The sequence below is a fragment of the Antedon mediterranea genome, chromosome 2 (assembly GCF_964355755.1).
Source record: "Antedon mediterranea chromosome 2, ecAntMedi1.1, whole genome shotgun sequence".
Classification (NCBI taxonomy): domain Eukaryota; kingdom Metazoa; phylum Echinodermata; class Crinoidea; order Comatulida; family Antedonidae; genus Antedon; species Antedon mediterranea.
Genome location: NC_092671.1, coordinates 20,913,403 through 20,940,583, shown reverse-complemented (window position 1 = coordinate 20,940,583; position 27,181 = coordinate 20,913,403). Strand labels below are relative to the sequence as shown.

The 27,181-nt window shown below is 31.5% G+C and overlaps 1 protein-coding gene across 6 annotated transcripts in view; it reads left to right on the top strand.

Moving 5' to 3' along the window:
- Positions 1 to 27,181, top strand: part of LOC140040715 (stAR-related lipid transfer protein 3-like) — a 147,014-nt gene that overhangs the window by 11,392 nt on the left and 108,441 nt on the right. The window lies entirely within an intron of this gene.

The following is a 27,181-nucleotide window of genomic DNA, read 5'->3' as shown; positions in this document are numbered from 1 at the left end:
TATCTATATACAGTGTAGCATAGGTGAAATTACGGGACTCATATCGTGTTCTAATTTTTTGGTATGATGGAATTTTCAAAATAAACTCGAAGATGACAATTTCGAAAGATAATGAATTGAGCAAATAAATATAAGGATTGGAAGAAAATTTGACACGTAGAAGCGCAATGCGCGGTCTTTGAAATTTGTATAGCTTTGACTAAAGAAATTTAAAAACTACTTTTTAACTTCAACTGGCCATATGATAACATCACAACATCCGATAGGCTTAATTTTAATATGAATTCATATCTACATTTCATCAGCTTTCATAATAAGTTATAATCTTCAAGGTCACCTTTAATTCTGAAGAGCTATATTCAAATGTATGGTGTAGCTGAAATTACACGACCTAGGTTATTCAAGTTTTTACGCATGATGACGTCATCAAAATAAAAATGTTGACAACTCATTAGAAGAATAATTAATTGAGCAAGCACATACTAAAAGTTGTGCGAAAATCGGGCTCAAATAACAGAGATGCGCTCTATTGAATGTGATAACCCACACAAAAAGATAAAAATTCCTAATTTTTTAATTCAGGTGGCCATTTGATGACGTCATACCATTTTGTACGTCTAATGTGTATATACGTTTGTATCTACAACTTATTGGCTTCCATAATAAGTTAAAAAAATTGGGGGTCATCTGCCATTCTGAAGAGTTATATTCATTTTAAAAAGTCCTTATTTTTTACCATTTTTAGCACTTTTGTACAATTAGTGTGCGCATTTTGTCATTTTTAACGTGCTCGTATAGCGTTATTTTAAGTAGGAATGGACTCAAAATCGGTGAATGTACTAAGGATTGTGAGTAGAATGTGATTTATACATCAAATTTATTTTTTACGCATTTTAAGAATCGTGCTCACAAAAACGCATTTTTGCGCAGTAATTTTTTGAAACGCGCAAATGGCCTAATTCATGCTCTAAATTGATCAAAACCTAATTTTGCGCGTTTTAAATTTTGAACGCGCGATTTCACGTGCATGACCTTCAAACGCGCAACTTTTTATTTGCTAATATTTTTACCCTTGATCTGAAGTTTACCTGTAGTGAATTTCATTAATATGTTATAATGAATTATGGAGATATGATTGATAATGTGATTTCACAAAATGGCGTATAAATGACGTCACGGATGAGTGATCACGCTGGAAAGCTTATTAGGATTAAGTTATATTATTTGAAAGATATTCTGAAATTTTGGTAATCATTGACATTAAACTTTTTGAGGTAATTGTTACACAAAATAGTGTACAGAAACAATAAAAAGAAAACTAGACATGTAACTCGTCACTTTGACGAGTTAGTTATCCGCACGACAAACGCCACGTGCACGTCATACGTTGGAATATTGCACACAGAAAAACATTATGGCATTATGACCTGAACTGAAGAATATGATATGTTGTTAGTGCTGAATTCTGTCAATTTTGTGTCAAATAGTATATATTGATAATATGTATACATATTACAAACACAGTGTAGAACTAGAATTTAATTCGTCACTTTGACGAATTATAGGTGATCATTTTTATCATTTTAATCAAATTAACATTTTTTAAACATGCATGTACGTTAACATACGATCGTTAAAAGTTGATGTACGCCATTCTATGACATGATGCATATACACTTATAGTGCTGAGTTCTACCTATTATGTGTCATACAATATGTACAGTATATACTGTATATCTATATACAGTGTAGCATAGGTGAAATTACGGGACTCATATCGTGTTCTAATTTTTTGGTATGATGGAATTTTCAAAATAAACTCGAAGATGACAATTTCGAAAGATAATGAATTGAGCAAATAAATATAAGGATTGGAAGAAAATTTGACACGTAGAAGCGCAATGCGCGGTCTTTGAAATTTGTATAACTTTGAATAAAGAAATTTAAAAACTACTTTTTAACTTCAACTGGCCATATGATAACATCACAACATCCGATAGGCTTAATTTTAATATGAATTCATATCTAAATTTCATCAGCTTTCATAATAAGTTATAATCTTCAAGGTCACCTTTAATTCTGAAGAGCTATAAGATATTCAAATGTATGGTGTAGCTGAAATTACACGACCTAGGTTATTCAAGTTTTTACGCGTGATGACGTCATCAAAATAAAAATGTTGACAACTCATTAGAAGAATAATTAATTGAGCAAGCACATACTAAAAGTTGTGCGAAAATCGGGCTCAAATAACGGAGATGCGCCCTATTGAATGTGATAACCCACACAAAAAGATAAAAATTTCTAATTTTTTAATTCAAGTGGCCATTTGATGACGTCATACCATTTTGTACGTCTAATGTGTATATACATTTGTATCTACAACTTATTGGCTTCCATAATAAGTTAAAAAAATTGGGGGTCATCTGCCATTCTGAAGAGTTATATTCATTTTAAAAAGTCCTTATTTTTTACCATTTTTAGCACTTTTGTACAATTAGTGTGCGCATTTTGTCATTTTTAACGTGCTCGTATAGCGTTATTTTAAGTCGGAATGGACTCAAAATTGGTGAATGTATTAAGGATTGTGAGTAGAATGTGATTTATACATCAAATTTTATTTTTTACGCATTTTAAGAATCGTGCGCACAAAAACGCATTTTTGCGCAGTAATTTTTTGAAACGCGCAAATGGCCTAATTCATGCTCTAAATTGATCAAAACCTAATTTTGCGCGTTTTAAATTTTTAACGCGCGATTCCACGTGCATGACCTTGAAACGCGCAACTTTTTATTTGCTAATATTTTTACCCTTGACCTGAAGTTTACCTGTAGTGAATTTCATTAATATGTCATAATGAATTATGGAGATATGATTGATAATGTGATTTCACAAAATGGCGTATAAATGACGTCACGGATGAGTGATCACGCTGGAAAGCTCATTAGGATTAAGTTATATTATTTGAAAGATATTCTGAAATTTTGGTAATCATTGACATTAAACTTTTTGAGATAATTGTTACACAAAATAGTGTACAGAAACAATAAAAAGAAAAATAAAGATTTGATACAATAACAATAGGTGATCATTTTATTCTAAATGATCACCTAATAATTGAAATTATGGGACCTGCAATTTATTGCAATTTTTAACATGTTGGCGGTTTTAAAATGAAACGCGAAGGTAGCAATTTTGGTAGGAAATTATCTCAGCAACAACATATTAACGTGTAGAAAAAATTTGAATACGTGAAATATTGATGCGTGCTCTTTTAAATGTAAAGAATTATGACGCAAAAGATGAAAATACGACATTTTTTATTTAACTGGCCATATGATGACGTCAAAACATCCGATTGGCAACATTTTCACGTGATTTCGTATCTACAATCCAATAGCTTCCAGAAAACGTTTTAATCATAATTATCACATTTTATTCTTACGAGCTATAACAGATTAAAATTGACTGTAAAGGTGAAATTAATGCCACACGTAATTAACAGTTTTAGGCATGATGACGTCATAAAAATAAATTTTTTTTAACTCGTGCCAAAGATAGTTGATTGTCCTAGACAATATCAAAATCGAAGTGAAAATGGAAAACGGATAAGTGGAGATGCGCTCTATTAAATGTGATGAGCTATGACGAAAGATACAAAAATCTTAAATTTTATATTCGCGTGGCCATACAATGCCGTCACAATGCCCGGTTAGTCATATTAATACATGATCCGATATCTACAACTCATCAACTTCCAGAATATGTCATCCACAAAAAGTTGATTGTGTAGTTTAGAAATTACGACTGTTTAAAAAAAGGCATAATTTTTACGATTTTTTGAACCTTTTCATCAAAAACGCGCACAAATTGTACAATTCAACGTGCTCGTATGACGTAATTTGAAGTCGAAATTGTTTAAAAGTTGGTAAAATTACTAGAAAAAGCTGAAAAAGCATAAATCACGCGAAAAAAATATGTTTTTAACGCTACGTGCGCACCGCGCGCGTATAAATTTGCGCGCGCCTGGGAATTTTTGACATGTCTAAAATAACATGAAACGCGTAGAAATATGATTAGAAATTAATTTTGCGCATTTTGAAATTTTAAATGCGCATGCGCGCGTACCTTTGTGTAAAACACGCAATTTTTTTTAAACAAAAAGTTAGCGCATGATATAAATTAAATTTTTGCAAAGTTTCAATTTAAAATGTTATTTTGTTTTTGACCTATGTTAAATACGTGAAATTCATAAAATGGCGCGTAAGTCACGTTGCGCAATTGTAAACATGCTGAAAAGCTTCGCTGCACAACTTCATATGAATGACGATATGTTGAGAAAGTTACGAAATGTTATGATTGCAAGTTTTACAGATACGGGTGACACATAAAATACAGAAAAAAAAGATGATGAAACAGGACAGTTACAAGGAGTTATCCGCTGAATGCGGATAACTAAAAAGAAATAATAAAGATTGCATACAATAACAATAGGGGATCATTTTATTCTAAATGATCACCTAATTAATGAATTTATAAAATAGGATAGATAATACAATATACATATAGGCCTATATGCCTAATAATAGGCCTACCTGGGCCTAGATCTAGCCTATAATTTAAGTAGTATGCCTACAGTAGTTGAAAAGCCTACCAAAAACTACCAAGGGCCTCGGCTAGCCTGATACTCTAGGCCTAAACGGACGAGCTACTAGGTCTAGGCCTAGCTAGTTTTCAAGCGGAAGTCCTTGTTTTGACTGTTCAATATTATGTAGCTATAGGTTGTGATGTGTATAAAATATGGTTCAAAACACTGTTTTACAGTAGTAATCATTTCATGTAAAGTAAGGCAGAGTCTATCTTCTGTGGTGGTTTAAAATGTAAAAGGCGGGCGAAAAATTTCACGCGCGCCCAGTACGCCACCAACGCACTCTACTTAAATTATCTTTATTATTAATTACAGTATTGTTGTCGCCACTAGAGATGGTGGTAAACCTACTTTCTTTTTACTGATGGTCTCATAATATACAATCGACTAAAATTATTATATTTTTTTAAATACAAAAAGATGATATCTAAAATTAAAAGCACCATCAAATCATATCGATGGTATCGGTCGAAAGCAATCTGTTTAAAAAAATGAAATTGTAATGCAAGGTTGTTCGAATGTGGAGTTGTTTATTAAATAAAAATTACTATACGGGAAAATGATAAAGCTGGTCGTCAAGATGACGACTACAATGGTGAAAATTTTCCCACGCCATGATCATTCAGTTTCTAAATATATAATGTAGGTAATCCTACTCATGGATAGGCGGCATACGCCATGGCCACATACGTACACAAGGTAGTCGGTGATAACATGTGACATTGTCAATCAACTCAATTCCTCTGTTGTCGTCCGATCGTAGACCACCTGATATTGCCAATAAACTCAATTCCCTTCTCACAAAGACCTGCTGCTGTTGATGATGTGTTACAAATTAGTACAAAAGAAGTAACTGGGTGGTTGTTTATCTAAATATAGAATATACAAGTACGTACCTGGTTAAAAGCTTTTAGCTTTGGTATGGCAAACACATAAAGAGATGCCGATTAGACCATGGGCCATTGTCAATGAACTTTAGTTCCTTTTTCTGATCATAGAGCATTTGCTCTATGCTCTGGTGGTAAACTGCTGTTGATAATGTTTATTATCGAATTAGTGAAAAATAAATTAAATGTCCTGTATCCCAGGACAGCCATCATCATCATTTATAATTACATGTGCTCACAATTCCGAAAAATATATTAAATACTATTATTTTAAGTCCAAACATATGCCTTAATTTCAAACATATTTAAGCCAATTACTTACTTACCAACAGCGATAAATACCGCCACTAAACAGGTTTGAAACTACTTTAATAACATTTTAAAGTATAGTGTTTAGAGGGTGGGAGTGGGGAGGCGGAGATCATTTGAGTGAGGTACTTAATTCGAAGGATATTTTTAGTTTTAACTAGACATGAACTTGTCAATGTGACGAATTAGTTATCCGCATAACAAATATCACATGCATATCATAGATCATTGAATATTGCGCACAGAAAAAAGATTATGCCATTATGACCTGAAGAAAATAAAATGTTATTTAGTGTGCTCTCTATTTTGAAAGAGATTTTCAAAAGAGTAGTAATGAAATTGATCAAATACAAAATTTTATTTTGAAAACCATTGCATATTAAGTTAGAATTTATTCTGACTAGTTAAGCCTCCACTGATTGTGAGGGCGTTTGTTGTATTAGAGAATGTATCTGGTGGATGAAAATCTGTGATTTATATGGCTCTGTGGTCTAGTGGTATCATACTTGCTCTGTAAGCGAGAGGTTGCAGGTTAGAATCCCGCCAGAGAAAATTTTTCATAAAACTAAAAATACGGTACTTTATTATAAGATCATGTTCCGAATATGAGCACTGTTTCTATAATTTGACAGTATGATTTAAATGATAAAGTTAGGTATACTGGAACCTAGTGAAAGCCCCTGTGCCAGTCCGTTATATAGTAAAGAAATCTGACGTTAGTGATGTTTATTGTGTAGATTTTTGTAAATTACATGTTAAAACAATTTTCGACTCTCAACCATTGCCCGATCAGCGCAAAATTTTCATTAAATTAGAAAATTACGGCAATAGTTCCAATTCCCACCTGTCATTTATTTCGACTTAAAATTTGTTAAGTAACTTTTTTGTGAATACCACACCTTAGAATTAGGCTTCAAAACTACTTTTACAAAGGAGATCACACAAAAAGTAACAAATAAATCCTTTAAACTGATGAATTTACAGATATGTTTCTCGCACATCAGTTCATGAATTTCGCATACTCTATTTTCAATGTTGTTGCTTCTATGGAGCGCCAAAAAAGCAGCTATAATAGGCAGCTAAAAACTCAGTATAATGCGTATATTTAATGCATTTTTTTTCAAATTATTTTCAATTTTAATATATTTTGTCAATGTCAATGCAACAAAAATGTTACTGTTCTTCATAAAAGTACTTATGAGACCCAATTCTAAGGTGCTTAACAAGTTTGGAGTCAAAAGGAAGTCGAAATCAAAACTGGTGCGAAACGGAACTAGCGTCCAAATTACTGATATTTTTCAAGATAGATTTAACCAAAGGTTACTGGTAAATTCCTATGAAAGATGCTAAGCAGTATACTGCATCTGTGACACATCACAGGTTGTTTTAATACTATGCCTTTTGGTCTTGTAAATTCAGGTGCCAGTTTCAGTAGGATTATGAGAAAATTGTTGAAAGGTTTATCCTGCAGTGTTCAAAAATTATTTTGATGAATCCATACCGTTACTTTTGAAGAAAATTTAAACGTGACAAATCAGGTTTTGCATAAATTGAGAGAAGCTAAATTTGACGGCTAAAACTGGTGGAATGCTTTGTCTACACTATCAAACTTTATGTGACAAAAAAATGTGATGTGGTATATATGGACATGATGACTTCATATTACATATCATCAAATTGTATAAATATTGTTCAACTTTTTTTTATGTTGTCTATTAAAAAGTTGTCAAATGTTTACATTGAACATCACAGTGTGTTATATTTTGGATCAAATTATTAAATCAAGCTCGCTCTCCATATTTTTTGTTTCTTGAGAAAATTACTTCGCGACGATTTTCATCGGAAGATGCCTGGTAAATACTACTTCTTTAGTCATATAGATTGTGCATGGTAGGCTTAGCCTCTGCAGTATTTCCTGCATTAGACTAAACGAGTGAATTTGAAAAGAAATAGGTTTTTTAAACTACTCGCATAAAAAAACGTGCACATTAATTCAAATTATGTTTTAAAATTACAAATCACAAATTATAACTCTTGTCTCTTGTACAAAAATGACAAGTAGTTCTCGAGAAAATGCAATTTCAGTTTACTTGTTACTTTAAGACTGCTCGCCGGCTTTTGAAAAATTCTGTCCTATCTTTTAACACTAGCAGGTCTGAAAAAGTATACTAAAAAGTGGTCCAGAATTGGGAATGTGGTCCCAAATGGTCCCAAAATTTAATGGAATGGTCCTTGACCACATATCTATCTGTCTATTCATTTTGGTAAAGATCTTGTGATTACTTTTTGAGTAATCCTGCAAACAAACAAACAAACAAACTAGCCTTCGCGCATAGCGCGATACTTGGCCAAATTAAAATTGGCCTCCTGACATTGACCCAATTTTCACCAAAAGTGTATATCTTATGCTGTGTGATTTAGGCTAATTTCACTACAATCATGTTTATACGAGTTTGGTGTAAAGGTTATGTAACCAGCCTTTCAACTAACAATAGCTTCAGCCGACTAACAAGAACAGCAACGCGACAAACACACGGGTGAATTTGAAAAGAATTAGGTTTTTTAAACTATTCGCATCAAAAAACCTGTATATTAAATCAACTTATGTTTTAAAATTACAAATCACAAATTATAACTCTTGCCTCTTGTACAAAAATGAAGTTTTTTGGTGAAGTAGTTCTCGATAAAATGCAATTTTAGTTAACTTGTTAATTTAAGACTGTACACCGGCTTTTGATAATTCTGTCCTATCTTTTAACACTAGCAAGTCTGAAAATAATTTTTAAAACTGGTCCAGAATTGGGACCGTTGTCAAGATTTTAACCAAAATTGGACAGTGTCGTCCTTGCACCAGGTGACATGTATGGTAGTAATTTGGAGTCATTCGAATCAAAACTGTGAGCGCTAGAGTGATGACAAACAAACAAACAAACAAACCAAACAGATCAACATACTTGGCCAATTTTCAATTTGGCCAAGTAACAAACAAACACACGCTACCGATTACATATGGGTGTTTCCATAAATTAAGGGGCCAGTGGGTATTTTAGTATTGGTGATAGTTAGTTTGCTGTTTACTCTAAATTGGTAATAGTTATTTAAAAAATAATTTTATCATATGATAGAACAATAATATGGGTTAATACTATTACATGTTGGAAAAAAAAAATTGCAAAAAAAAACGATGAAAAAAAAAAATATATCGTGGTGTCTAGCTCATTTTATTAAAATATGTGTGACATTTAAATACACTGACATATCAGAGTTTAAAAAATATAGTACAGCAATAGTTATTTTGTATTTCTTTATCATCACAATTAAATAGAGTACAAAGCAAGGTTAAATATAAGCTAATTACAATTTCCCACGATTTTTTGTTTTCCACACAACGGTCCGCGACGTCCAGCATCACAACGTAACATTTCGTGTCTCACTTTGTTACGTTGTTAGTACAATCTTTATTAGTGAACAGACACAAGAACCACTATAATGACGAAAATCGAATTACATTCACTACAACAGATCACTGAAATTTACCTTATACAATGTTCTACAAAATGGCGATTTTATTTAGTCAGTTACAGACGAAAAACTATTTTTTTAGAACATTTCGTGTCTCGTATATTCGTTACGTAGTTATTCATAGACCATCGGTGGTGAACGCCGCGAGAGCTATTTCTGAAGTTGAAGGTCACGTGATTCAAGAAGCAGGCGAACTAAAGTCTCGGCGAAAAAATCATCGCTAGGATCCGCGCTAATTTCGAGTTACAGCGGTAGAGACTTTTCGTGTCCCTCTGTTACGTTGTTTCAACTGTTACGTTGTAAATAACTTCTACGCGCTTCATTGCATGTAAGTTTTGTGTATTTTTATTTTGTTAGTTTTTAGAATTTAGAAAATAGTGGGTTATAATGAAAAATACAAGAAAATTAAACGCCAAAACTATCTTCGTACTCTAACGTCAACATCATAGTCAAAAACTGAGTGTCGTATACACAATAAGACACGGTTACGTTGGTAGTTTGTTGATACTATATAGTTGATATTTGTTTTAATGTGGTAGGAATGTTGTTTATCTCATAGCAGCTTCATAATGTATACCTATGAACAGATATGTCTGTAATTGATTAATATTTAACAAATTAATGAGCAAAATTGCAAAACATTTTCCACTAGGCAGGTTACAGCGTAACATCGTAGAAGATACGCCGTGTCTTGTTACGTAGTGTACTAGACCTTATACTGGTGTAGTATTTTGCAAATAATTAGCAATTAGTTACCATAAAATCTTTAAATTTTACATTATGCGTTTGCTATTTGGTTATTGCTTCTATATGACACAGAAAAATAAAAAGTTATTTAATTATTGTCACAAGAAATAGGGATAAAAGTCCATAGTTTACAACCACTTTCAGAATAAAAACAAATTCGTCGTTTTTGACTATTCTATTTGTTACTGTGGGAAAAAAAAGAATTGTATTTGGTTTATTTCAGTTATAATAAAAAACATATTACACAAAATAATGTGTAATATTAGTACATAATTTTGTTTATTTATTTAACGTTGCTATTCGACAAGATAAAATATGAATTAAATGTTTACTATAATATACATTTAAAATACCCTCCACTATAGTGAGCGAGTCCAAGCAACTTGGTTGTCGCGTATGCGCGCCTATCATATTTGGGCGATTTCACTTGATGTGTAGGGAATATTTAACTTGTTTCAATTACAATCTACGGAAGATATACTAAGGTTTTATAAATTTAATAATAATTAATAACTTTATTTAAATTGATAAAAACAATTACGTATAATATAAACGCAAGGCTGTGGATAACAATTTATTATGAACGAAATCAAATCAAAACAACAAAGAACAATAGGTTCTCCTAATACTTATACAGTAGTAATAGGATAGTATTGCCACGTGCTTGGGCAATGAACTCTGCTCCACATTGCGATAAGTTTATTTTTAGCTGGCTCGGCGACTCCGAAGCTGAAAGGGGTGACTGGTATTTCTACAGGTCTGTACGATAATTATTAAGGGTTTTCCGAAATATCACGTGCTTGGCTAATGAACTCTCCTCCACATTGAGATCGCGTTTATTTTTTAGCTGACTCGGCGACTCCGGCGGTATTTCTACAGCGACAGTGTATATACTCCATGTACGATAATTATTAATAGGGTTTTCCGAAACACCACGTGCTTGGCTAATAAAATTCTCCTCCTAATTGAGATCGCGTTTATTTTTAGCTGTTCAGTTTGATGAACATTTATTTTTTAATTTTTATTGAAAACCATCGTGATTGCCGGTCTCGGCGACTCCCGGTGCTCAAATGGGGTGACTGGTATCATTTCGGTCATGGTTCGGTGAACCTTTATTTTGTTGGCCAAAACCCACACGCTTGCTTAGTCGGCTCCCTACAAAGAGATCGCGCTTAGTATAATGGGGAACCTTTATTTACTCTTCGTTTTAAATATATTCCATAGACTTCAACATTATAACTAGTCTACTGTTTTCTCGATGTGGTTTAAAAACAATTATAAAAGAATGAGAAATAAAGTCAACAGACATTTTACAACATTTAAAAATAATACGTAAAAAACATTTATACCCAGTATAACTAAGACAAAATTATCAGTAACATATTAATTTTATTATAATAATAAAATGATAATAATAAATATTTGATGAATAAAATTAATATTTTAAACTAATAATCTGAAAAGAAAGCAATAGTTAGTCAAATCAATTTATGAGCATAACTCAAGAAAGACAAATATATACAGTGTTCATTTATTGTTTTATAATTAATAATTATTAATAATAAATATTATAATCCATCAACATAAGATAAGAAAACACTTTCTTTAGTATAGTAGGCCTAACATATTTTATAATAATAATAGATATATTTATTTTTATTTAAATTTGTATAATTTATATTAAAAATACTTAATTACATACTTTATATTTCTATATGATGATGAATCAAATTTAACCCAGATGGGCAAATCTTTTCTTTCTTTTTCATCTATACAGATCAGCAGTTTATCAACAATGTTACCGTTCCAATTGAAAACTGCATTTAACCCCAAAAATAGAGGTGCCGCATCAACAAAAAGACCAACCAAAGAAACATCAGCCCACAGACGGTTCTCGAATACACAGTAATTTCAGCGTAAAAAAAAATTACATAACTGAAATTAAATTAGGTGGTTAAAATCAGCACTGAAAGTACGAACCAACTTTATATACCATTGAGTAAACATTTTAGAAGTAATGCGCGATTTACCAAATTTTTCCCTTACGTAAATTTATATAGATTATACGTTTTAATGATTGAACAAGTGTTAATGTGAAGTATATCCAAATGTATTCTCAATGATTTTACTGTAAATGACTATTAATAGTATATTTTAGCAGTTTGTTGTGTGCAGTAGTAATTACAGTTGTCACACTTTGAAAATAATCTAGTAGTTCTTGTTGACTTATTTAAGTGAACTTTTTGGTGTCTCTGTTACACGTGAAAACTTCAATTTTTTATTGCATGAATTATATTGTTTTATTGATTAAAAGATAGTATTTGATATACTATTTTTACCAGTTTATCAATTGTATGCAGTAGTAACCACATTTGTTACACTTTAAAAATGGCTGCATATCAAACCATTTCATAAAACATTGTGACGAGTTAAAGTGAACATTTGGTGTCTCCGTTACACGTGAAATCTTCCATTTATATTTCATGAACCATATTGTTTTATTTCCACATAGAGGTATGATCCTGATTTGACTTGTTGCTAGTAAATGTATATACTTGTATATTCTGTTCATTTCTGTATTGTTTACATGTAATTTTTAAACAGCAGTGACTTTACAAATCTTTTATATAGAAATTAAGTCAACTTTAACGGCTTTGCATAATTATGTCATAAGCTATTTTTTAAATTTGAAAAGGTGTGATTTAAATAATATTTTTCTGCATTGAAGATGTTCCCAAAAGCTATTTAAAAAATCCAATTTAAACAGTTTTAGGTTATTAATAATAAGTTATAAGAGGGGTAGATAATGTGATTTTGGTGTCTCCGTTACACGTGAAATTTGCTATGCATGTTGATACTATATAAATGCTGTTACATAGAGACAACAGATTTAATGTGTATTTTGCTTTTTTTTTTTAGTTCAAGTACATGATACTGTATACTATTTAGAATTGATTATTAGACTTAGAATGTCACACTTTGAAATTCTGACCCTAATGTCACACCTTGGCCCCTTTATTTATGGAAACACCCATATACCTCCTTGGCGGAGGTAAACAATGATGAAATACCTTGTATACCAGTTGAAAACGCAATTTATAAGTCATGTTTGAGTGATTTTTGTCCAAAAAAATCACCCTTTTTGGAAATTTAGCTTCTATATAATCGACCACGAACAATATTAATAGATCACTAGAGTTTAATTCGTCACTTTGACGAATTATAGGTGATCATTTTTATCATTTTAATGAAATTAACACTTTTTAAACATGCACGTACGTTAACATGCGATCGTAAAAAGCTGATGTACGCCATCCTATGACATGATGCATATACACTTATAGTGCTGAGTTGTACCTATTATGTGTCATATACAATATGTACAGTATCTGTATATCTATATACAGTGTAGCAGAGGTGAAATTACGGGACCCACATCATGTTCTATTTTTTTGGTATGATGGAATTATCAAAATAAACTCGAAGATGACAATTTCGAAAGATAATTAATTGAGCAAATAAATATAAGGATTGGAAGAGAATTTGACACGTAGAAGCGCAATGCGCGCTCTTTGAAATTTGTATAACTTCGACTAAAGAAATTTAAAAACAACGTTTTAACTTCAACTAGCCATATGATAACATCACAACATTCGATAGGCTTAATTTTTATATGAATTCATATCTACATTTCATCAGCTTTCATAATAAATTATAATCATCAAGGTCACATTTAATTCGGAAGAGCTGTAAGATATGAGAAAGATAATTAAATGAGCAATCATATACAAAAAATTTAGCGAAAATCTGGCACAAAATAACCGAGATGCGCTCAGTTGAATGTGATAATCTATGACAAAAGAGAAAAAAACCTAATTTTTAAATTTGAGTGGCCATTTGGTGACTTCACAACATTTTGTACGTCAAATGTGTACATGAATTTATATCTAGAACTCAATGGCTTCCAGAATAATTAAAAAAAATTGGGGGTCATCGTGCATTCTGAAGAATGATTTTCATTTTAAAAATGCCTTATTTTTCATCATTTTCAGCACTTTTATGCAGTTAATGTGCGCATTTTGTCATTTTTAACATGCTCGTATAGCGTTATTTTAAGTCGGAACGAACTCAAATTCGGTGAATGTACTAAGGATGGTGAGTAGAATGCGATTTCTACAAAAAAATCATATTTTTACGCTTTTTAAGAATCGCGCGCTGAAAAACGCATTTTTGCGCAGTAATTTTTTGAAACACGCAAATGGCCTAATTCATGCTCTAAATTGATTAAAACTTAATTTTGAGCTTTTTAAATTTTGAACGCGCGATTTTACGCGCATGACTCTACGTGCACGTGCGTTTTTACTTGCTTATATTTTTACCCTTGACCTGAAGTTTACGTGTAATAAATTTCATTAATATGTGATAATGAATTATGGAGATATGATTGATAATGTGATTTCACAAAATGGCGTATAAATGACGTCACGGTTGAGTGATCACGCTGAAAAGCTTATTAGGATTAAGTTAAAGTATTTGGAAGATATTGTAAAATTGTTGTGATCATTGACATTTTACTTTTTGAGATAATTGACACACAAAATCTGTACAGAAAGAAATAAAGCGGAACTAGACATGTAACTCGTCACTTTGACGAGTTTGGTTATCCGCCGCGCAAGTGGTGCAACATTAACATTAAGGGGATAGGTTGAGGACAAAAGGAAGTGTTCACGTTGGCATTATGAACTGAACTGAAGAATATGATATGTTGTTATTGCTGAATTTTATTATTTAAATTCATATATAGTATACACAGTATAATCTGTATCCATATCACATACAGTGACATACATAGAATAGGTGAAATTACGGGACCGGCTATTTATTGCAATTTTTAACATGTTGACGGTTTTAAAATGAAACACGAAGGTAGCAATTCCGAAAGGAAATTATCTCAGCAACAACGTATTAGCGTGTAGAAGAAATTTGAATACGTGAAATATTGATGCGCGCTCTTTTAAATGTAATGAATTATGATGCAAAAGATGAAAATACAACCTTTTTTATTTAACTGGCCATATGATGACATCACAACATCCGATTGGCAACATTTTTACATAATTTCGTATCTACAATCCAATAGCTTCCAGAAAAAGTTTTAATCGTGATTATCACATTTTATTCTTACGAGCTATAACAGATTGAAATTTACTGTAAAGATGAAATTAATGCCACACGTAATTAAAATTTTTATGCATGATGACGTCATAAAAATTAAAATATTTTTCACTCATGCGAAAGATAGTTGATTGAACTAGACAATATAAAAATCGGGGTGAAAATGGAAAACGAATAAGTGGAGATGCGCTCTATTAAATGTGATGAGCTATGACGAAAGATAAAAAAAACCTAAATTTTATATTCGCGTGGCCACACGACGCCACAATGTCCGGTTAGCCATATTAATACATGATCCGATATCTACAACTCATCAACTTCCAGAAAATGTCATCCACAAAAAGTTGACCATGCTGTTTAGAAATTACGACTGTTTAAAAAAAGGCATAATTTTGACGATTTTTTTAACTTTTTCATCAAAAACACGCGCAAATTGGCCAATTCGACGTGCTCGTATGACGTTACTTTAAGTCGAAATTGTTTAAAAGTTGGTTACATTACTAGAAAAGGCTGGAAAAACATAAATCACGCGGAAAAAATTTGTTTTTAATGCTACGTGCACACCGCACACGTAAAAATTTGCGCACGCGTGGGAATTTTTTACATGCTTAAAACGACATGAAACGCGTAGAAAGTTGATTAGAAATTAATTTTGCGCATTGTGAAATTTTAAATGCGCGTGCGCGCGTAACTTTGTGTAAAACACGCAATTTTTTTTCAACAGACAGTTAGCGCATGATATAAATTAAACTTTTGCAAAGTTTCACTCTAAAATGTTATTTGGTTTTCGACATATGTTAAATACAAGAAAATCGTTAAATCGCGCGTACGTCGCGTTGCGCAATTGTAAACATCATGAAAAGCTTCGCTTGACGACGTTACATAAATGTCAAAATGTTAACATAGTTAACTAAATGTTATGTTTGCAAGTTTTAGAGAAAAGCGTTACACAAAAATCATACAGAAAGAAAGAAGATGACACTAGACATGAAACTCGTCACTTTGACGAGTTAGTTATCCGCACGACAAACGCCACGTCCACGCCATACGTTGGAATATTGCACACGGAAAAAGATTATGGAATTATGACCTGAACTGAAGACTATGATATGTTGTTATTGCTGAATTCTATTATTTTGATTCATATATAGTATACACAGTGTAATCTGTATACATATCACATACAGTGTAGAATAGGGGAAATTACGGGACCCGCTATTTATTGCAATTTTTAACATGTTGATGGTTTTAAAATAAAACGCGAAGGTAGCAATTTTGGAAGGAAATTATCTCAGCAACAACATATTAACGTGTAGAAGAAATTTGAATACGTGAAATATTAATGCGCGCTCTTTTAAATGTAATGAACTATGACGCAAAATATGAAAATACGACTTTTTTTATTTAACTGGCCATATGATGACGTCACCACATCCGATTGGCAAAATTTTCACATGATTTTGTATCTACCATCCAATAGCTTCAAGAAAACGTTTTAATCGTGATTATCACATTTTATTCTTACGAGCTATAACAGATTGAAATTTACTGTAAAGATGAAATTAAAGGCACACGTAATTTAAATTTTTAAGCATGATGACGTCATAAAAATTAAAATATTTTTAACTCATGCAAAGGATAGTTGATTGACCTAGATATATATCAAAATCGGCGTGAAAATGGAAAACGGATAAGTGGAGATGCGCTCTATTAAATGTGATGCGCTATGACAAAAGAGAAAAAATCCCTATATTTTATATTCGAGTGGCCATACGATGACGTCTAAATGTCCGGTTAGCCATATTGATGCATGATACGATATCTACAACTCATCATCTTCCAGAAAACGTAATAAAAACAACTTTTACCGTTTAGTTTAGAAACTACAACTGTTTAAAAAAAGGTATAATTTTAACAAATTTTGATGAATTTTTGAACTTTTTCATAAAAAACGCACATAAATTATCCAATTCTACGGGCTCGTATGACGTGATTTTAAGTCGAAATCGTTTAAAAGTTGGTAAAATTACTAGAAAAGGCTGGAAAAACCTAAATCACGCGAAAAAAATTGTTTTCAACGCTACGTGCGCACCACGCGCGTAAAAATATTCGCGCGCGTGGGAATTTTTTTTTCACAGTCGGTTAGCGCAGAATATAAATTAAACTTTTGCTAAGTTTCAATTTAAATTGTTATATGGTTTTTGATTAATGTTAAATACGCTAAATTCGTTAAAACGCGCGTAAGTCATGTTGCGCAATTCTGACGTCATTCAAAAATAAAAAAGCACAACTTCACGTGAATGCCCATATGTTGACAAAGTTATGAAATGTTAACTGTACACGTTTTTGAGATATGCTCTTCACAAAAATGACAGAAAGAAAGAAGAATACAGAAAAAAAAACTAGACATGAAACTCGTCACTTTGACGAGTTAGTTATCCGCACGACAAACGCCACGTGCACGCCATACGTTTGAATATTGCACACGGAAAAAGATTATGGCATTATGACCTGAACTGAAGACTATGATATGTTGTTAGTGCTGAATTCTATTATTTTGATTCATATAGTATACACAGTGTAATCTGTATACATATCACATACAGTGTAGAATAGGGGAAATTACGGGACCCGCTATTTATTGCAATTTTTAACATGCTGATGGTTTTAAAATGAAACGCGAAGGTAGCAATTTTGGAAGGAAATTATCTCAGCAACAACATATTAACGTGTAGAAGGAATTTGAATACGTGAAATATTAATGCGCGCTCTTTTAAATGTAATGAACTATAACGCAAAATATGAAAATACGACTTTTTTTATTTAACTGGCCATATGATGACGACACCACATCCGATTGGCAAAATTTTCACATGATTTTGTATCTACAATCCAATAGCTTCAAGAAAACGTTTTAATTGTGATTATCACATTTTATTCTTACGAGCTATAACAGATTGAAATTTACTGTAAAGATGAAATTAATGCCACATGTAATTTAAATTTTTAGGCATGATGACGTCATAATAATTAAAATATTTTTAACTCATGCGAAAGATAGTTGATTGACCTAGACAATATCAAAATCGGGGTGAAAATGGAAAATGGATAAGTGGAGATGCGCTCTATTAAATGTGATGAGCTATGACGAAAGATACAAAAATCCTCAATTTTATATTCGCGTGGCCATACGATGACGTTAAAATGTCCGGTTAGCCATATTAATACATGATTTGATATCTACAACTCATCAACTTCCGGAATATGTCATCCACAAAAAGTTGACCGTGTAGTTTAGAAATTACGACTGTTTAAAAAAAGGCATAATTTTGACAAATGTTTGTACTTTTTCATCAAAAACGTGCGCAAATTGTCCAATTCGACGTGCTCGTTTGACGTAACTTTAAGTCGAAAGTGTTTAAAAGTTGGTAAAATTACTATAAAAGGCTGGAAAAACATAAATCACTCGAAAAAAATATGTTTTTAATGCTACGTGCGCACCGCACACGTAAAAATGTGCGCACGCGTGGGAATTTTTTACATGCTTAAAATGACATGAAACGCGTAGAAAGTTGATTAGAAATTAATTTTGCGCATTTTGAAATTTTAAATGCGCGTGCACGCATAACTTTTTGTAAAACATGCCATTTTTAGTGCACTAACAGTTTGCCCTTGATATGACTTAAATTTTCATAAAGGGTAAAAAAAAAATTACTCTTGGTTTTTAAGCTATGATCAATCATTAAAAATCATAAAATCATGCGCAAGTCACGTTGCGCAACTCTGACGTCATTCAAAATAGGAGATGCACAACTTCACGTAAATGCCCACATGTTGTCAAAGTTATAAAATGTTATGTTTACACATTTTAGAGAAACGTGACTCACAAAAAAATGGGAAAGAAATAAGAACTAGACATGAAACTCGTCACTTTGACGAGTTAGTTATCCGCTCGACAAACGCCACGTGCACGTCATACGTTAGAATATTGCACACAGAAAAATATTAAGGCATTATGACCTGAACTGAAGAATATGATATTAGTCCAGATCCCTATGTATTTTCGTGTGCAGATCATGGGGAAAGTGTAAACATTGTGTTTTATGAATATTTCAATCATGCTGGTTATAAAAACCCATGTTGTCAAATTTCTAAAATTTATCTTTGACCTCTGACCTCAATTTGAATGTTTTGACCCATTGAAAACAAAATGATCATATCTTTGCAACGCTTAGATTAAATGAAATAATTTAAGTGTCAAATTATTTGGGAGATGCATATTAATATTCGTTCTAATGGAAAAGTTTGTCCACAAATGGCTGGAAGTATGATTTTTGGCATATTTGACCTTTGACCTACATATCATATAACTCCGTAACTAATAGTTGGACAAACTTTAAATAGGGCTCAAATTAATCTGAAGGTATATGTTTCTATTCAGTCTAATAAGAAATTTTACAAGAAAATGACCCGAAATATTTTTATTGACCTTTGACCTGTACTGGTAGTACATATTTCTATAATCTCAAAAACTATTGGCCGTAAAATGGTTGTTTTTGTGAAATGGTTCAAACAATTTACATTTATATGTTTTATAATAACAACATTTTATAGAAATGTAAAAGAATTTTATTTATGATCACTAACTTTGTAATTTATTAACATCACTAGCATTTGTTATAATATTAAAATGTGTCATATTTGCTGATTTTACGCACTTCACATGAATTTATCAGAAAATATGTGTATTTAATATAATGTTGTTTTTTTTTTATATAAAGACAATTTAATTATCTATCAAATAAGACTATTTTCAAATTATTATGGCTAAAACTTAATTAGATACAGGCAAAAAAGTGTATTTTTACTTATGTGAACAGCGCCCTCAATCTTAATTTTTCCCCAAAAAATACCACATTTTTATGTGGTTTCATAAACTTAGCTGGTTGTAACTTTTTAAAAGATTTGTTGTCAGTGACGTGTAACTTACATACACCTTCTACCATATACTAAGTAAGTTTCTGAGATAAAATGAAAACAATATTTTTATAGCTTGATATTTTTCCTGAGGTCATTACATGGTGCATGCTAAAAATATTTTGATTTTGTGCTAAAAATCCATCTTTTTTGGTCCAGTACAAACAATCTTGTACAGCCATTCTTACACAAACAGCATATTTTATTGGAAAGATAATCATAATATCTATCCAATAAAATATGAATTTTGCGTATTAATATCTGCTAGATAGCTTTTATTAAACCAAAAAGATGGACTTTTAGCTCAAAATTAAAATTTTTTTTTTGTGTGTATCATGTAATAACCTCAACAAAAATATCAAGCTATTGGAATATTTTTCTCAATTTTTTCAGAAACTGACCTAGTACGTTATAAAAGAGGTATGTAAATTACAGGTTACTGTAAAAAGTCTTTAAAACAAAGTTATAACCTGTTTAGTTCAGGAAAACACATAAAAATGTGGTATTTTTTGGGAAAAAATGAAGATTGAGGGCGCTGTTCACACAAGTAAAAATACACTTTTTTGCCCGTATCTAATTAAGTTTTAGCCATAATAATTTGAAAATAGTCTTATTTGATAGACAATTAAATTTTCTTTATATAAAAAAAAAAAACTTTATATTAAATACACATAATTCTGATAAATTCATGTGAAGTGCTTAAAATCAGCAAATATAACACATTTTAATATTATAACAAATGCTAGTGATGTTAATAAATTATAAAGTTAGTGATCATAAATAGAATTCTTTTACATTTCTATGAAATGTTGTTATTATACAACATATAAATGTAAATTGTTCGAACCATTTCACAAAAACAACCATTTTAAGGCAAATAGTTTTTGAGATTATAGAAATATGTACTACCAGTACAGGTCAAAGGTCAATAAAAATATTTCGGGTCATTTTCTTGTAAAAGTTCTTATTAGACTGAATAGAAACATATACCTTCAGATTAATTTGAGCCCTATTTAAAGTTTGTCCAACTATTAGTTACGGAGTTATATGATATGTAGGTCAAAGGTCAAATATGCCAAAAATCATACTTCCAGCCATTTTTGGACAAACTTTTCCATTAGAACGAATATTAATATGCATCTCCCAAATAATTTGACACTAAAATTATTTAATTTAATCTTAGCGTTGCAAAGATATGATCATTTTGTTTTCAATGGGTCAAAACATTCAAATTGAGGTCAGAGGTCAAAGATGAATTTTAGAAATTTGACAACATGGGTTTTTATAACCAGCATGATTCAAATATTCATAAAACACAATGTTTACACTTTCCCCATAATCTGCACACGAAGGCACTTTTTTTGACATAGGGATCTGGACTATATGTTGTTATTTCTGAATTCTGTTATTTTGTGTCATATACATAGTATACACAGTACAATCTGTATACACATCACAAGCATTGTAAAATAGGTGAAATTACGGGACCCGTATTTTATTGTAATTTTTAACATCTTGAAGGTTTCAAAATGAAATGCAAAAGTAAAAATTTCAGAATGACATTATCTCAGCAACAACATATTAACGTGTAGAAGAAATTTGAACACGTGAAATATTGATGCGCGCTCTTTTAAATGTAATGAACTATGACGCAAAAGATGAAAATACGACTTTTTTTATTTAACTGGCCATATGATGATGTCACAACATCCGATTGGCAAAATGTTTACATGATTTCGTATCTACAATCCAATAGCTTCCAGAAAACATTTTAATCGTGATTATCCCATTTTATTCTTACGAGCGATAACAGATTAAAATTTACTGTAAAGATGAAATTAATGACCCACGTAATTAAAATTTTTAGGCATGATGACGTTACAAAAATTAAAATATTTTTAACTCATGTGAAAGGTAGTTGATTGACCAAGACAATATTAAAATCTCGGAGAAAATGGAATACGGATAAGCGTGATGCGCTCCATTGAATGTGATGAGCAATAACGAAAGAGACAAAAATCCTATATTTTATATTCGCGTGGCCATACGATGACGTCACAATGTCCTGTTAGCCATATTAATGTATGATTTGATATCTACAACTCATCAACTTCCAGAATATGTAATAAAAATAACTTTCACCGTTTAGTTTAGAAACTACGACTGTTTAAAAAAATGCATAATTTTGACGATTTTTTTAGCTTTTTGATGAAATACGCGCGCAAATTATCCAATTCGACGTGCTCGTATGACGTAATTTTAAGTCGAAATTGTTTAAAAGTTGGTAAAATTACTAGAAAAGGCTGGAAAAACATAAATCACACGAAAAAAGTATGTTTTTAACGCTACATGCGCCCCTCGCGCGTAAAAATTTGCGCACGTGTGGGAATTTTTGACATGCTCAAAATGACAAGAAACGCGTAGAAAGTTGATTAGAAATTGATTTTTCGCATTTTAAAATTTTAAATGTGCGTGCGCGCGTAACTTTGTGTGAAACATGCCATTTTTAATCCACAGAAAGTTGACTCTTGATATGAATTAAATTTTCACCAAGTCTCAATACAAAATGACTTTCGGTTTTTAATCTATGATCAATCATTTAAATTCATAAAATTGCGCGCAAGTCACGTTGCGCAACTGTGACGTTTTTCAAAAATAGGAGGTGCACAACTTCACGTAAATATCTATATGTTGACAAAGTTATGATATGTTCTGTTTACACATTTTAGAGAAACAGGGCTCACAAAAAAAGGAAGAAAGACAGAAGAACTAGACATGAAACTCGTCACTTTGACGAGTTAGTTATCCGCACGACAAACGCCACGTGCACGTGGACACAGAAAAAGATTATGGCATATTGACATGAACTGAAGAGTATAATATGTTGTTAGTGCTAAATGCTGTATATTTTGTGTCATATACTATTTACAGTATACATAGTATAATCTGTATACATATTAATACAGTGTAGGATAGGCGAAATTACGGGTCCCGTCATTTATTCCATTTTTTAACATGGTGACGGTATGAAAATGAAACACTGATATAGCAATTTCGGAAGGAAATTATCTCAGCAACAACATATTAACGTGTAGAAGAAATTTTAATACGTAAAATATTAATGCGCGCTCTTTTAAATGTAATGAACTATGACGCAAAATATGAAAATACGACTTTTTTTATTTAACTGGCCATATGATGACGTCACAACATCCGATTTGCCAAATTGTTACATGATTTTGTATCTACAATCCAATAGCTTCCAGAAAACGTTTTAATCGTGATTATCACATTTTATTCTTACGAGCTATAACAGATTAAAATGTTCTGTAAAGATGAAATTAATGCCACATGTAATTTAAATTTTTAGGCATGATGACGTCATAATCATTAAAATATTTTTAACTCATGCGAAAGATAGTTGATTGACCTAGACAATATCAAAATCGGGTTGAAAATGGAAAATGGATAAGTGGACATGCGCTCTATTAAATGTGATGAGCTATGACGAAAGATACAAAAATCCTCAATTTTATATTCGCGTGGCCATACGATGACGTTAAAATGTCCGGTTAGCCATATTAATACATGATCCGATATCTACAACTCATCAACTTCCGGAATATGTCATCCACAAAAAGTTGACCGTGTAGTTTAGAAATTACGACTGTTTAAAAAAAGGCAAAATTTTGACAAATTTTTGTACTTTTTCATCAAAAACGTGCGCAAATTGTCCAATTCGACGTGCTCGTATGACGTAACTGTAAGTCGAAAGTGTTTAAAAGTTGGTAAAATTACTATAAAAGGCTGGAAAAACATAAATCACTCGAAAAAAACATGTTTTTAATGCTACGTGCCAACCGCACACGTAAAAAGTTGCGCACGCGTGGGAATTTTTTACATGCTTAAAACAACATGAAACGCGTAGAAAGTTGATTATAAATTAATTTTGCGCATTTTGAAATTTTAAATGCGCGTGCGCGCGTAACTTCTTGTAAAACATGCCATTTTTAATCCACAAAAAGTTTGCGCTTGATATGACTTAAAATTTCACAAAGTGTCAAAACAAAATTATGCTTGGTTTTTAGTCTATGAGCAATCATAAAAAATCATAAAATCGCGCGTAAGTCATGTTGCGCAACTCTGACGTCATTCAAAAATAGGAGGTGCACAACTTCACGTAAATGCCCATATGTTGACAAATTTATGAAATGTTATGTTTACCCATTTTAGAGATACGCTCTGCACAAAAAGTGAGGGAGAAAGACAGAAGAATAATATAAAATTGAAACAGGACGATTACAAGGAGTTATCCGCTACTAAGCGGATAACTAATAATACAGAAAAAGAAAAAAAAAAAGATCCCATACAATAACAAGGAGTTATCCGCACACTGCCATGTGCGGATAACTAATAAAATTGAAACAGGACGATTACAAGGAGTTATCCGCTACTAAGCGGATAACTAATAATACAGAAAAAAAAAAAAAAAATATTGATCCACTACAATCACAAGGAGTTATCCGCTACTAAGCGGATAACTAAAAAGATGATGAAACAGGACAGTTACAAGGAGTTATCCGTGAAAGCGGATAACTAATAAGATTTCATACAATAACAATAGGTGATCATTTTATTCTAAATGATCACCTAATTAATGGCCTTTTGTATGTGTAATACAATAGGCATACAATACAATACAGTAATATCTAAGATAATCGAAAAAGCTGTTTTTGTACAATTATCTCTTTGTATCTTATTTCTTAATTTACAATATTTAGAGGAAATGTCTTTACAATGGTATTCTTAAAGTGGTAGTCGTAGAGTGGTACGGTTGTGGAATCCGTTTATTAGTTATCTGATATTAAAGAGTGGCCTTCTCTGTTGAGATTACACTCCACTCCTGTATGTAGATAGCCTTTGCAACAGCTGTCTGTCTGGTTGTTAGTATTTGGTTGTTTTGGACGGGTGCTGAATGTCTATCGTCCGTCGTCAGCATTGAATAAAGATTTTCTCCAGTGCTCGCTAATGGGTACCGTTAAGCCAAGGTTGTTAGTAGAAAGATGAGCGGAACTGTATGTGTCTAGTCTGTGATTCATTTATTAGAGTGTAACCAATCACGATACACAACCTTTTGTTTAGTAATATTTATCGTGCCATGGATGGCCATGTTGTAGTGTTGTAATATTGTATATTGTTTTTTATTTATTTATTTATTTAATTGGTATAAAAAGACTCGAAATACAACTCATAGTTGAAATGAAGAGCTTACATAAGAAAATGATAATTTATATAAAACAGAGGTAAACGAAGAAAAAACTATGATACAGTAATAATAAAATTACTATAAAAATTGCACAAAGATCAAAAGATGAGATTAATTATTACAAATTCTTAAATATTTACAAATTAAAAAAATAGAGACTTAAAATCACGTTATTTTTATAGGCCAATAATATGTTTGTATAATTCATTACAACTAAAAATTACTATAAAAATTGCACAAAGTTCAAAGGATGATATTAATAAGTACAAATTCTTATATATTTACAAATTTAAAAAATAGAAACTTTTATAGGCTAATAAATAGATAAAAAAAATTAAAGCATAATACAATCAATTGACAAAGAAACAATAGAACATACTCTCCGAAATGTCTTTAAAGATTAATTGTCCAAATGTATTCATTATTTAAGAGTCCAATAACACTTGGAATTGTTGAGGCAGCAAGTCTTTTAGAATTGGGCCTAATTTAGTACCCTAAGGCACTCCGCACGAAATTGGTTCTGGCACTGAGACTCAACCATCCAACCGCACACACTGATTTCTTTATTTATTTATTTATTTATTCTTTCTTTATTCTGCAGGCACTTTCAGTACTAGTGCACTGATTTTCAAAGTGGTACAGTAATTGAAAATATAACAAACATAATAAAATAAAGACAAAGAGTAATTGAAATATACATTAAAAATAGCAATCAATTTTAGAAAACAAAAAATTCAGTTAAAAATGTTGAGTACTAATTGTATTTTGAAATGAAGTTATTGAAAAATCTTTAAAGTTAATTTTTAATTCATTGGGAAGTTCATTCCAGCTTTTAGATGAACGATAAGTAAAGGTTTTTTTGCCTTGACAAATGTTCCAGGTGGGGACAACTAAATTGTTATGGCTTTGACTTCGTGTGCCTTTAGAATGGGTAGTGTTATTAAAGTCAATTTTGAGGTCAAATATGGAGGAGCACACCCCTTTAAACACTTGAAAGTCATTAATAATAATTTTTCATTCCAGAGTACATTTAGTCTGTTCCAGCCAAGGTTATTTAAAATAAAATCAATTGAGGTCTTAATATCAACAGAAAGCAAAATTCTACCTAATCTATTCATGAGTACTTGTAAACAATTAGTATTTTGAACATTACAATTAGACCATACACAACAACAATAATAAAAAAGGGGAAAAACAAGAGCGTTAGCTAACATTTTAAGCGTATATGAAGGAAGAAAACATTTTACACGCCGGATGACACCAATACGTTTTGAAACATTTGAGGATACCTTGCTTATGTGATCATTCCAATTTAATTGCGGATCAAATGTGACCCCAAGATATTTAAAAGAGTCAACTCATTAAATAATATCTCCATTATAAGATATTGAAATATCTTTAAATTTAGGAAGAATGTTGTTTGTCCCAAAAATCACAAGTTTTGTCTTTTTGATGTTCAATGTTAGTTTAGTTTTAAACCAATTAGCAATTGTATTTAAATAGGCATTTAGCTCATATTGAAGAGTGACTGGGTCAGAAGAATTACAAAGTATAGTGGTTTCATCTGCATACATAACACATTTGCATGGCATAATATCTGGTAGGGAGTTAACATGAATAATAAACAAGAGGACCTAAAATTGAGCCCTG